The 12,457-nt window shown below is 32.0% G+C and overlaps 1 protein-coding gene across 4 annotated transcripts in view; it reads left to right on the top strand.

Annotated features, from left to right (window-relative positions):
* LOC148279582 (serine/threonine-protein kinase 32A) overlaps positions 1-12,457 on the top strand; it is a 174,979-nt gene that overhangs the window by 107,364 nt on the left and 55,158 nt on the right. The gene's annotated exons all lie outside the window — the stretch shown is intronic.

Genomic DNA, 12,457 nt, shown 5'->3' with positions numbered 1-12,457 from the left:
AAATCACCTGCGGGGTACCTCAAGGGTCTATACTCGGTCCGTTGCTATTTCTTATATACATCAACGATGTGACAAAATGGGGCATTAAAGGAGGAATACAGCTTTATGCAGATGATACGACTATTTTATATCACACTAAAAACAAACAAGATTTACAGAAGATGGTTAATAGTGACGTTTTACATCTGGCGGAATGGCTGCGTTTAAATAAATTGAGCTTGAATGCAAAAAAGACTCACTACCTTCTATTTGGAAACAAGAGTAATGAATCTATTGATGTCTTTATTGGTGTTGATCGTCTGGAGAAAAAAAATAGCACTAAGTACTTGGGACTGTTAGTGGACTCGCAGCTTACTTGGAATGAACATGTTGAGCGCGTGAAAGGAAAGATTGTCCCTGTAGCTGGAATACTGTACAGATTTCAGAGAATGCTTCCAGTTTCGCTGCTTCGAGCAATCTATTTTTCTATGGTCCATTCGCATTTATCATACCTATGCTGTGTTTGGGGTTTTGCAACTAAGAGCAAAATTTCTGAGGTGCAGATTATTCAGAATAGAGCGATCAGAAATGTGTTTCACCTACCGTATGATACTCATGTAAGGGACATTTATTTTGAAACAAAAATCATGCCTTTTAGCATGCTTTCCTATTTCGAGATAACTGACACTATCATTAATACTACTCTCGACTCAATGCACAGTAACATAAAGCCAGCTTTCATTGGAGACATCCATCGGTACAGTACTCGATCAAAAAACAATATATATATTGGATCTGTGAAGTCTACGAAGTTTGGTACTAGATCTTTACAATACATAGGTTTCAAGGAATTTAATAAATTGCCACAAAAATTTAAATTACCTATTTCAAAATATAGAAACAGGACGTGCGAATTGAAGAATTATTTTTTCCAGAAGTACTTTGAATAAATAATGTTAGTTTATAGAGAATGCGCATCTTGAACATATACCTTTTAATATTTCACCGTTTTTGCTTGTATATGTAATTTTTAATACTATTTAAATGTTATTTGTGTTTTTTTCTTTTTATATACTTTTTTTGGCTTGTATACATAATTTCAATTTTTTCAACGTTTTTGATAAAAAAAATTAACCTGTATTGGGTGTGCGCATATTTTGTTAATTAAAAAAAATGATTTTATTTTGTACTAGTTCAGTATGTATATATACATCCATGTAATTTTTAAACTTTTTCAATTTTCTTTCCCAGATTGCATAATGTAAACATTATTTTGAATTTATTTCCATGCCTAGTATTCTGTTTATTCTGTTATTTTCAAGTATTTTTCATACCCTTTTTAATTTGTAGTATATCATAATTTTAATTTTTCTGCTTTTGTTAAATAATATTATAGTTTAAAATTTAAAAACGTCTCTAAAAAAATTATTATCTGTATGTCCCTAAATGAGTTTTTTTTTAAAAAAACTCCTTGGGAATATTGTATATAATTATGTATAATATGTTTTCAATATAATAAAAAAAAAAAAATATATATATATATTTTAATAAACATCCGGACAACATGCCTAAAAGCACATAAATCTATGCAATATCTCGCAGCTGTCTCCTACATTACGCGATATATCGTAGTTTTGCAGCAAATCCAGTCTCGGCATAACAACAGAGCTTACTAAATCATTCGTCATTTTATTTCGAATCATTTCCTTCAGAAATGGACAATTTGTCGCGCGGCGTCTATCGCTTTCTGGAACCAGCCACATGGAATGCGTTAAGAAAATCGTAAAGATTTATTCACGACGGTTTTGTTTTTTTACTCTCCTTTCCCATCAAATCGAAGTTGTGTCTCCTTTATCATTTTATACTTGTACGTTTTAGTATAATTGTCAAATGTAGTACTAATAATCCTTTCACTGTGGCTTCATTAAACTGAATATGTAAGAACTTTAAAATGAGCGATGGGAATGGCATGATTGTGGAATTAATATTTTGGTTGCAAGTAAGTACGAATGGCATCGGTAGAGTTAAAGAATCCACAAAAACAATATAATTTAAATTAATGTTATTAAACTTATATAGAAATAGAAATATTTTTTTGTAACTAGATTACACAAGTGAACAGACGAGTGTCCGTGTAATTGCAATATTGTGATAAGGAAGAATGACAATATTCGACATAAGCCCTTTGTATAATTTTCCAAACTCACAGTGAAAGCGGAAATTAAAGCAGTACGGTTAACTGATTAAAGATCAACTCATATCGTGGAAGAAAAAAAAAAAAATAATTTACCCGGTTTTTTAAAAGTAATAACGTTTTTGAGTATGAGAAAGACCCATTGTCTTTCAAACTGTTTTAGGGTAATTAGAGGGAGTGCTTTCACGGTTATTTTTAAATTGAGAGTTTGTAACTTTGAAAACAAACTTGTTTTTTTTTCCTCTAAAACATTTATAATATTGTATATTAATGGATCGTTACTGTCTTTTACACTTCGTGTCAATTAAATGACATTGTATGGAACAGACCTTGAAATTACACCTCAGTTAACTGTTTTGCGCTTCGGGTTACTTTGCTTAGTTGACGTTGCGTGAGTTAAAGTTGCTTGTTCAAAAAGGGAAGCATGATTCACAGAAAGATTTGATTCTTAGAAATAACAATTGATTTGTGGCTTGTATTCAAATTACAATATTATTGATCAAAATAAAATAACATTCATATGGACAACAAATATCAAATGTAACGTAGGCTTAGAAGTAAAAGTTTAACTTTAAATAAGACCACCTTTGAAATTTAGTGCCGTTTCGGTCTTGTTGTAGTTAAACGTAATCGGTGAAAAAAATGTAAGACTAAAGCGGATAAAACCGCCCTTATGGCCGTGTTTATTGAGGAAAAACAATAGACGTTTTATTACTTCGAAAGCGGAAAAGGAGGATCAGAAACGTGATTGAATTTTTCAATCCATCTAACCAAAACACAATGTAATTTACGTAAGCATCTATTTATTATTTATTTTAACAATAAAGTCTAAAACATTGAAAAAAATCAAAGTATTTGTAAAAAATACCATCAAAAAGTATTATAAAAATGAATGGTCTTTGGAATTTATCGTTGGAATTCAATCTTCAAAATTTTTTCCCTAGAAAGTGAAATCCAGCCTTGTAAATAAGCATTTGCATTATATCTAAAAACGTATTTTGAAAAAAAAAAATTAGAACCCGAAACCCTGACCATTACAGCGCGAGCCCGAGAATTTTGGTATACTCATAGAATATATATGTTTATTTCTTTATTTATACTTTGACATTGATTGTATTCTTTTTTTATACAGAATAATGTTCCTTCACTGGGGTGTCCCGTGCCGAGGGAAACATTTAACAAAATGTGAAACATGCCTAAGATTAGCTATTTAACAACGTTAACATAATAATAACAATAAAAAAAAACGTAATTAATCTGGAAACAATTTAACCATAAAATGTTCACTTAAAGTGACTGATTCTTCACCGTTATTATACATTATGATCGCTCACTAACTTTACTTGTTGCGTTAAAGTTTTATATATTGGCATATTTTTTGTGGTTCTGATGACTTACATTTTGAAAGCTCAATAGCCTAACTTTTTTTGCGGATATTAGATATTTATCTAATTGTTTTTTGTTGTGCTTTGTGCTTTGTGTTTTAACAGAGATGGAAAACGTTTTAAAGAAGATTTCAGCTCTAACCCTTCCGGGCTTAGGCCCCCCTTAGGGGGGGTATCTCGGATCCCCCAGGTAGCATATTTATTAAATAACTTTTTCGTAATCATATTGATTTCAATATTTTGAATTTGTCCAAACTTCTATAGACAAGGGCTGGATTCAACTCCCGGGAAGCTGTCAACATTATCACAATGCATCAACATTTTTTGAATCCGTCCAAATGTTTGTAGACAAGGATTGAATTCAACTCCCAAGGGAACTGTCAATATTAACATATAACATCAATATGCGCGATGTCATACATCATCCTTTCGCAATAGTATTTTATAACAAAATGTATGGATTTCGCAGAAAACTCGAAATATTATTAAATGGTTTTATAAACACTTTAATGACAATTATATTTATTAGTGGGCAACAGTTGGCTATCGCCGACTGTTACATGCTAGGGAATTTGGTTCTTCGGGCCTCACTTAACCAGCCCTGCGGGCCTCATTTGAATTAATCGAATCTCGGGCACTGTGAAATTTCACCCTTTGAGCTTCAGAATGTTTTTTTTGCTGTTAGGAGCAATCTAAATATAATAATGAACCGGGGTGTGGTTCCGTGGCTAGTGTCGCGGACCCAGAGATCAGAGGTCCGAGCATCGCACCACGCTCTACCACAACTTGGTTCTCATTGTTTAACAAATAAAAAGTTTAGGCAAATCATTAAAACAAAAATATTTATTCAAAAAAATAAATGAAAAAATATAATCTGTCACTCAGAATAACGCTTCAAAAACCACAAAGTTTAAAAAAGATTCAATATCCCGGAAATCTCTATGGTGATAGGGTTGACACTTGACTCACACATGGAAGGTTTCAGGTTCGATTCCTAGTGAGAACACAAAAATTAAATGTGATTAAATCCACTTTTTCTGTTATTATTTTTTTTTTAAATTAAACCACAAACCTAATACTCGCGTGGTGAATTGTAGCACAAAATAGTCAGGTTTGAGAAAAATCACATTTTGAATTTTAGTTTTCCCAAAAACCGCACGTAAAACCGCTCTTCGCTTTTGACTATTGCCATCTAGCGGTCGATCTATAAAACGTTAAAATAAATCAGAAATTAAGTATGTATCATTTAAGTGTAGGTAAGCAAAACAGAAAAATTCAAATTTATTTTTACAGCATTCAAAAAATAATCATTTATTTGATTTTATAGCCGTAAGATTTTTTACACTAAAAATTGACAATAGAAAACGAAACGTATCAATTTTTCCATAATCGAATGTTTATGTTCATTTCTCTATGTTTTTGAAGTAAAGGTCAAGACAAATCCTAATTTCTATTGAAGACAAGTTACCTTGCCACGAAAGTACTTTTTTTCGAGAAAATGTTGAATCTTAATTTTTTTTTTAAAAAGTAATACTTTTACGTTTTTTTTTAAAAATATTTTTTATTTCCTTTTTTATTTACTATAAAAAAAAAAGTACATTATAATCTTTTACACAATATTTTCTTTTCTTTTTCATATATGACACAAAAATATTATACCTGTCTATTTATTATAGGAGCGAAAATTCATAAACATTTGTTGTATACCCACGAATAGGTCATTCGTTAGTGGGATTTTTGTTTACTATTTTTACTGTTAATATGTATTTCATTGCCATGTAATTATCCTTTGTTTTTTTTGTACATTCTATTTATTTTTTATGTATATTGTTAAAAAAACAATAAAAAAATAATAAATACATATAAAATATCCGGTTTGCCAAATGATTTTACTCGAAGTATAGAGCAACCACCCAAAAAGCAAGTTAACATTTTTAATAAAATGCAATTCATTGTATTCTGCTAAATCAACGGTATTGTATGCAGGCCACTAACTCAATAACAAAATCCGATGACATATCCAGAGCAACATCCTGGAGTACATTAACTTCATTTCTGCCATGTTTATATGAAAAACACTAGAACATGGCCTATAAAATAAAACCACAGGACGAAGTTTCATCATTTCCAGCATGTGACTCAAGTCAGTCACTCAGTTCCAACATGTAGTCCAATCAAGCCAGTCAGTCAGTTTAATTAAGTTATTAATCTGCGTTAGTCTCGCACTTAACTTATTTGCATATATAAATGTATATGTAATAAATACACGTAGATGCTCCTACAACCAATCAAATCCTACACGCTTATAAAAAAAAAAGACAAAACTATTTAATGTTTGAAATACGGGAAAGCGGGTATGTTATAGATGAAGAAAGATTAGTACGTGAATCACTATGTAAAACGCCCTTGAGGTATTATATAACGAAAATGGCGCTTTGTAAGTTATCCATAATAATAATAATAAAACGGCATTATTAGAATAAATTGAATGAGACCAGATAAAATGGAATACCGTTTCTTTGAATTTCTCTCCCTTGTAAAATACATATGAATTCAATTGTGGAAGTGAGGTTTTTAAACTATAAAATTCAATCCCGTCAGTCAGGGCGAGTAAAACATACAAATTTGTCGGTGAAATATAAAGAAACAGATTTTTGTACGAACATTTTTGCCTCAATGGCAAAAATCTCGAAAAAACTAATCAAGTGTAGAAATGTCTACTAAGTAGTGTAGTCGTAGGCTTATTTGCCTACCATACTTGAGTTTGACGGTTCAATTTCGAGGAAGATGGACATGAAATATACATTTTATCTTTAATCTTTGCCAATTTGACAACATAACTGAATATCGTATAAGACGACTCTGGCTCATTATCAGGCATAGAAGAAACATTTTATCACTTATTATTCATAATATTTTAAATAATCCCACCTTACCTGTATATCTGAGAGAGCTCTTCCAACCACTATCACAGCATGAGCTATCTTTTAATTCTTTTAACGAGAGAAACCTTTCAATATCCATTCACCGCTTCAATTTTGCCTCTTCTTACACAGAAAAAAATTGATCGAGTGTGGAATTATCTACTCCTTAATGTCAAAAACGCACGTCTTAATTCACATTTAAATCACGATTGATATGTCACTTCCTGAATATTTGAAATTTTTAATTTTTCTCCTACTTCTTTCGCCTTTTTACCTCCTCCTCTTTTCATAGTATAGTGTAGATATGTAGTCAATTTCTATTTCTAAAAAAATAATATATACGTCAGTGTTTTGTTTTAAATGAAAATATTATATTATACACACTTTATATTCATATCGTCAGTCGGCCTCGAGGTACAATGGTCAGCATGTTTGCCTTCCATACAAGAGGTCTCGGGTTTGATGCCCGGCATGGTTGATACGAAATATTTATTGAAAATTGTTTTTTCACCTCAGAAAATTTCATAGTCCCTGGACTGGTAGCCAAAGCGTAAAACTGATCATCTTACCTTCATGTTACAACAAAGACCAAGATACGCTGCCATTTATGTACCAATTCAGTGCCCTATGCACCTTTAGGTGCGGAAAGGGAATGATGATGATATTCAGATACCACTGATTTTCTCAAATTAAAGAGTTCGGGTATATAGGAAGAAAAGAAGATCGCTTAGAGGCCTCATGCGTGTGTATGTCGGCTGTATGTGTATATATATAAAGTGTTTAAATGAAAAATAATCATGAATAAAATTAACTAAATTCTAATGATTTACCCAAATATTTTGAGGTCCATATTCAACGAGTTCTAAATAGCTCGCTATTATAGAAAATGGAAATCAAGTTGTGGTAGAGTGGGGTTCAAACCGCGGACCTATGATCTGCGAGTCCGAGACACTAGCCACAGGACCACAACCCGATCCCTACAATATTGATTTATTTTCTATATGTCACGTTTCCGGCGTATAGCACATATATTTTTTTCCATAGTAATAAGATTTTGACACAATTTAGAATAAGGAGATAATAACATGTATATATTAAGGATTTTAGTGATAAGCACCTACTGATGAACTGCAGTCATGCCATTCAGGAGAGTGTGATCATTGTATTATTTCTCTGCATGTAAATAAATTAATAATATTTAAAAAATCAAAGATACATTTTGTTTTTTTACCATTAACAAGATTGTGACTAGAAGGCAACAGTTGGCTATTGCCAACTGTTACACAATTTATTTCTTGATGTTGGGAAAAATCTACATATAATAATGAACCGGGGTGTGGTCCTGTGGCTAGTGCCGCGGACCCAGGGATTAGAAGTCTTAACTTTGCACCTCGCTTAACCACAACTTGATTCTCATTTTCTTATAAATAAAATGTTTTGGTAAATCATACGAACACAAGTATTTATTTAAAAAAAAAGAATAATCTGTCACTCAAAATGATGCTTCCAAAACCATACAGTTATAATATACCTATAATAAATATCCCGGCGGCCTCCTTATTGTAGTAGTGAGGACGCTTGACTCACGCGTGGAAGGTTCCGGGTTCGATTCCTGGTGAGAACACAAAAACTAAATGTGATTTTTCTCAAGAAACCGAATAATCGGGAGGATGCCAACCCGACCCTCATAAAATCTACTGATTTTGGGTAAAGTCTACCGATAATAAATAAATAAACCAAATACTTCCTTTTTTCTGTTTTCTCAGCAGGCTATTGTTTTTGCCTCTCTGTTTTTTTATCACACTACAACAGGCCAGAAGGCCCAATTACAATAGAAACTTGAAGCACAAAATAGTCATGCTTGAGAAAAATCACATTTTGAACTTTTGTATTCTTACCGGGAATCGAACCCAAAACCTTTTAGGTTGTGAGTCAAGCGTCTTAACAACTAAGCCACGGAGGCCGCCTATTATGTTATATTTTTAACGCCCAAATATATATACGTACCTTGAAGCTGAAACGCTAGAAGACATTTTTTACGAAATTGAGTTATGAATGTCATTTTGTTCATATATTTAAATAATATTTATGCTTAAAACATTGAAGTCCTCCGTTATACCACTTCTGAAAAAGCTAGTTCTAAAACACCGATAGTTAAGTAATATTTTGGAGCTTAATACCCTGACGTTCATTTACATGCTTTCTAGACTGTAATTTCGTTATGTTTTTTTGCTGTCAATTGAGTTTTAAAAGATCAAAATCGAGAAAAATTGGCCTTTAAAATTATTTTAAAGCGAATAAAAATTATTAAAAAAGCAGTAGATGCTGGTACTTAAAAAATAAAACAATTTTCGGCAATTACCCTCCTGGGAATTAAAACTTCAGTTCTTTGCATTCGTTGTTAAAAAAATATCACTTGAAACACATCGTCCCCGAAACATGTAATGCACAGGAATCAAGGCGTATATTTTCCTACAAACATTGAAGTCCCATAGTTATTTTAACAGTCCGTATTTTTAATGTGTTTTTCTTAAATATCCTTATCAAAAGAGCCTATAAATAAAAATTAAACAGCGATTCATTGTGTTTTTAGTTCGAAAGATACATTTGAAACTATTTTATAGCTCCAAACCGCTCTCTTGAACAAAATTCAACAGAAATCAACCCATTTTATATGGCAAACATTATTTGATTTCAGCAATTTTTACGTCATAAACAAACTAACACAGAGTAACATAAACTTCAATATATCATATCTATACGGTATAAAGTCAAATTAATATTTATATAAGTACATTAATGTATTTTCACCAGTAATTAACCTAAATTCGTTTGAAAACGTTTAATATGACAGCGAGAGAGACAGCAATCGGACGCAAAAGAGATACAGCGCCTTACAAAACAATTAAAAACGCATGTGTATTCCTTTTAAAACGACGTGTGTCTTCTGCTACCGCTGACACGCTGAATATTATAGATTAAAAGTACTGAACATTGGGTGGATTCATTATACATTATTTTTTAAATTATTTCATTTATCAATAGGCAGGTAAAAACACGAATCAGTACAATATGAGGTCAACTAATCTCCACTCGATTTCTTTTATCAAAATTTTCACCCGCGAGTAGAAACTAATTGAAACTAAAAAAGAAAATAATAAATATGTGTCACCCACCCTAATTTTACCGGACCGATTGAATTTGCGCGATACGTGTGAACGCGCCCGTACATGACAGACTCAATCAATCATTTTAAGACTATTAATATTATAAATAGTTTATTCATGACTTGTTTATAGAAACATACAGTTAACAATGGTTAAATTAAATAATGAATATAGGGTTGAGAGATAGACCAGCAAAGTTTCTAAATAATAATCATACACATTAAGTTATGGTACATTATTTATTGGGAGCGAGCATATTGCGTATATATTAAAAGATGGTGTATTTGTATTAGAGTAAAAGGTTTGTGTAAGCGCGCGCCCTAATATATCATTCATTATTATTTTTTAAATCAACAATATTTTTTTTTCCCTCTTGTTCTCGTTTTTCATTGCTTTGCTTATGCATACAAAGCTTTTTTTTCCTGGTATGTATATTTTGCACAATAGTTATTTTTTACGGGTCTGAGTCAATTCCTTCATTCGTTGTTTTCATTTTTGTAACTATGGCCTTTAGAAAGTCAATGTATTTTTCGGCAGTAGCTTCATTTTTTTTTTTATTTCCTCTGGGTTTTCAAAAAATTGGCTGTACTGTGCGCACATTTGTGTGCAGTTTAACCTCTCGGCGTCAAATATAGGACAATCTAGTAATATATGGAGGACGTCCTGAGAGCTGAGTCCATCTCAAGGGCAGCAATCGTTTTCTCTTTTTTTAAATCTATAAAGATATTTTCGAAAGGCACCATGACCTGAAAGCATTTGATTTAGCTCGTAAGTCCGCCCAAAAGTATCCAATATCTCGGCATCTTTTTTATTTTTGAAAAACTATTTCGTTATTTTGCCTGTATCACTTGATAAATATCTTTTGTTCCAAGTATCGTATGATGTTTCTTGCACTATTTTTTTTTATGTATGATATAGGAATATGGTCATAGGTAGGGAGAGTTCTCATTTTGGAAGCTTTTTTCGCTAATTCATCCGCTTGCTCACTTTCCATGTTGCCATCGTGTGCTTTAATCCATGTCATTGCAATTTCGTTTTTTACATGTTCGGTATGGCAATCATTCTTTGTACACTGCTCAGCTTTTTAATGTTCTTTTTTTTCGTGACTGAATCACCTCATACACTTGCGCCGTAAACAGCAATTGGCGTTATTGTATATATTTATATAATATCTGTAAAATCTCACTCTTTAGTCCCCAGTAGCCCTGGCGGCTCGTGTTAGTTGTTTATAAATATTGTTAAGCTTATTACAAATGTGATCCAGATGTGTATTCCAGGCTAAATGGTCATCGAGAACCAAGCCTAAAACCTTAAAATTTGTGACATTTGCAATAGCAATATTGTTCGTATAAAGAATTGGTGTTTTTTCTAAGTTTGTTCTTCGCGTGATGAGCATACAATTTGTTTTTTCTGCAGCAAACAAAAGCTTGACTTTGGTTCCCCATTGGCTATGAATTTCATTTTTTTTGTTATCTCTTTCCTTCTGAATAAAAGAAGTTGCTGCATTGAGGGCATCTTCGGCACTTCTTTGTGGAAGAAAACCATATTGGCGCTTAGATATTTTTTCAAATTTTAACAAATACCAAGTAATTCTAGCACAAAGTATTTTTTCAAAATTTTTTTTTCCATAAACCGGTAATCAACAATATTTTTTTTTTTTATAATTTTCGTATGTTGGTAATTGCCTTCAGTTCTTTCATCCTTTAACGGATTTTCAATATTTAAGAATAGTTTACACTGCAACTGTAAAAAATAGATCTGATATGTAGTTTAATTCATAAATATAATCCAATTTATTGCATAAGTAGATAAATATAAAAAGTTATATTTTTAAGTACGTTTTTCAAAATCTTGACAACTCTCAGTTAGGGCCGGTTGCATCGACAAAAGTTAAGTTAAAGTCAGGGCTAAAATCAAATAAAAGTTACTTTTATGTCAAAATGCGTTGCATCAAAAAAAGTTATCAAAAAAGTTACTTTTATTTGACCGGCCGCCAGGGGACCGTTTAAAGTTAAATGCGATCTGCCATCTGTCATAAAAGCGTTGAGTGTTGAAATCTATAGATCGATCGGTGAAAAGTTGCACAAAATGTCAATTTTATCTGATTTTTCGTCTTCCGATGACGAATTTATCATCGGAAAAAATACTGTTCAAACCACGAACGGACCATTTTTTGTGGGAAGAGTCCGACTTTATCGCAAGATTTCGAATGTCAAAAAAGTGAAGAACAAATAATTATTTGAATTTTATTTTTCAAAACAAAGGACTTGATCATCAGCGGCGTGGTGTAAAATAAATCTAAATCATCACTGAAATGCTGTTTATTTATTTTTAAATAGAGCTAGATTGAGCTCAGCTAACTCTGGGCATTTAAGGCTGTCATAGTTGCCCGAAAAATGTCCTTTTTTTGCTCTATTGCTAGAGTAAAAAGTTCTTTATTTTGTTTTAGCTTTTGCTCTTTTAATTTTTTATCTAGTTCAAAAAAGACGATGTCCCTTTTGTTCTTTTCTTCTCCGAATGCGCAGTGTTGCTTCGCCCTTTCGCACACACTGAAAATTGGAACAAAATTTAAACGTTTGTGCCCGAAGACGCGTCGCGGGGCATGTGTATTGCTACATGTAAATATACAAGTACGTGCTTGCGCAAAAATCCCAACAATTTTTAGGGTTAAACTTGAACCTTTACAGTGGCAACATTCTTAACTTTAACTTAACTAAAATAATGTTGATGCAACGGAATTTTTCAGTTACCAGATTTTGAGCCTTAACTAAGTTTAAATATTTAACTTTAAACTAAATTTATACCAAC

The sequence above is a fragment of the Micrasema longulum genome, unplaced genomic scaffold (assembly GCF_059751315.1).
Source record: "Micrasema longulum isolate JH-2025_06_02 unplaced genomic scaffold, ASM5975131v1 h1tg000698l, whole genome shotgun sequence".
Lineage (NCBI taxonomy): Eukaryota > Metazoa > Arthropoda > Insecta > Trichoptera > Brachycentridae > Micrasema > Micrasema longulum.
The sequence above is the reverse complement of the archived record's forward strand: the minus strand, read 5'-3'. Positions and strand labels throughout refer to the sequence as shown.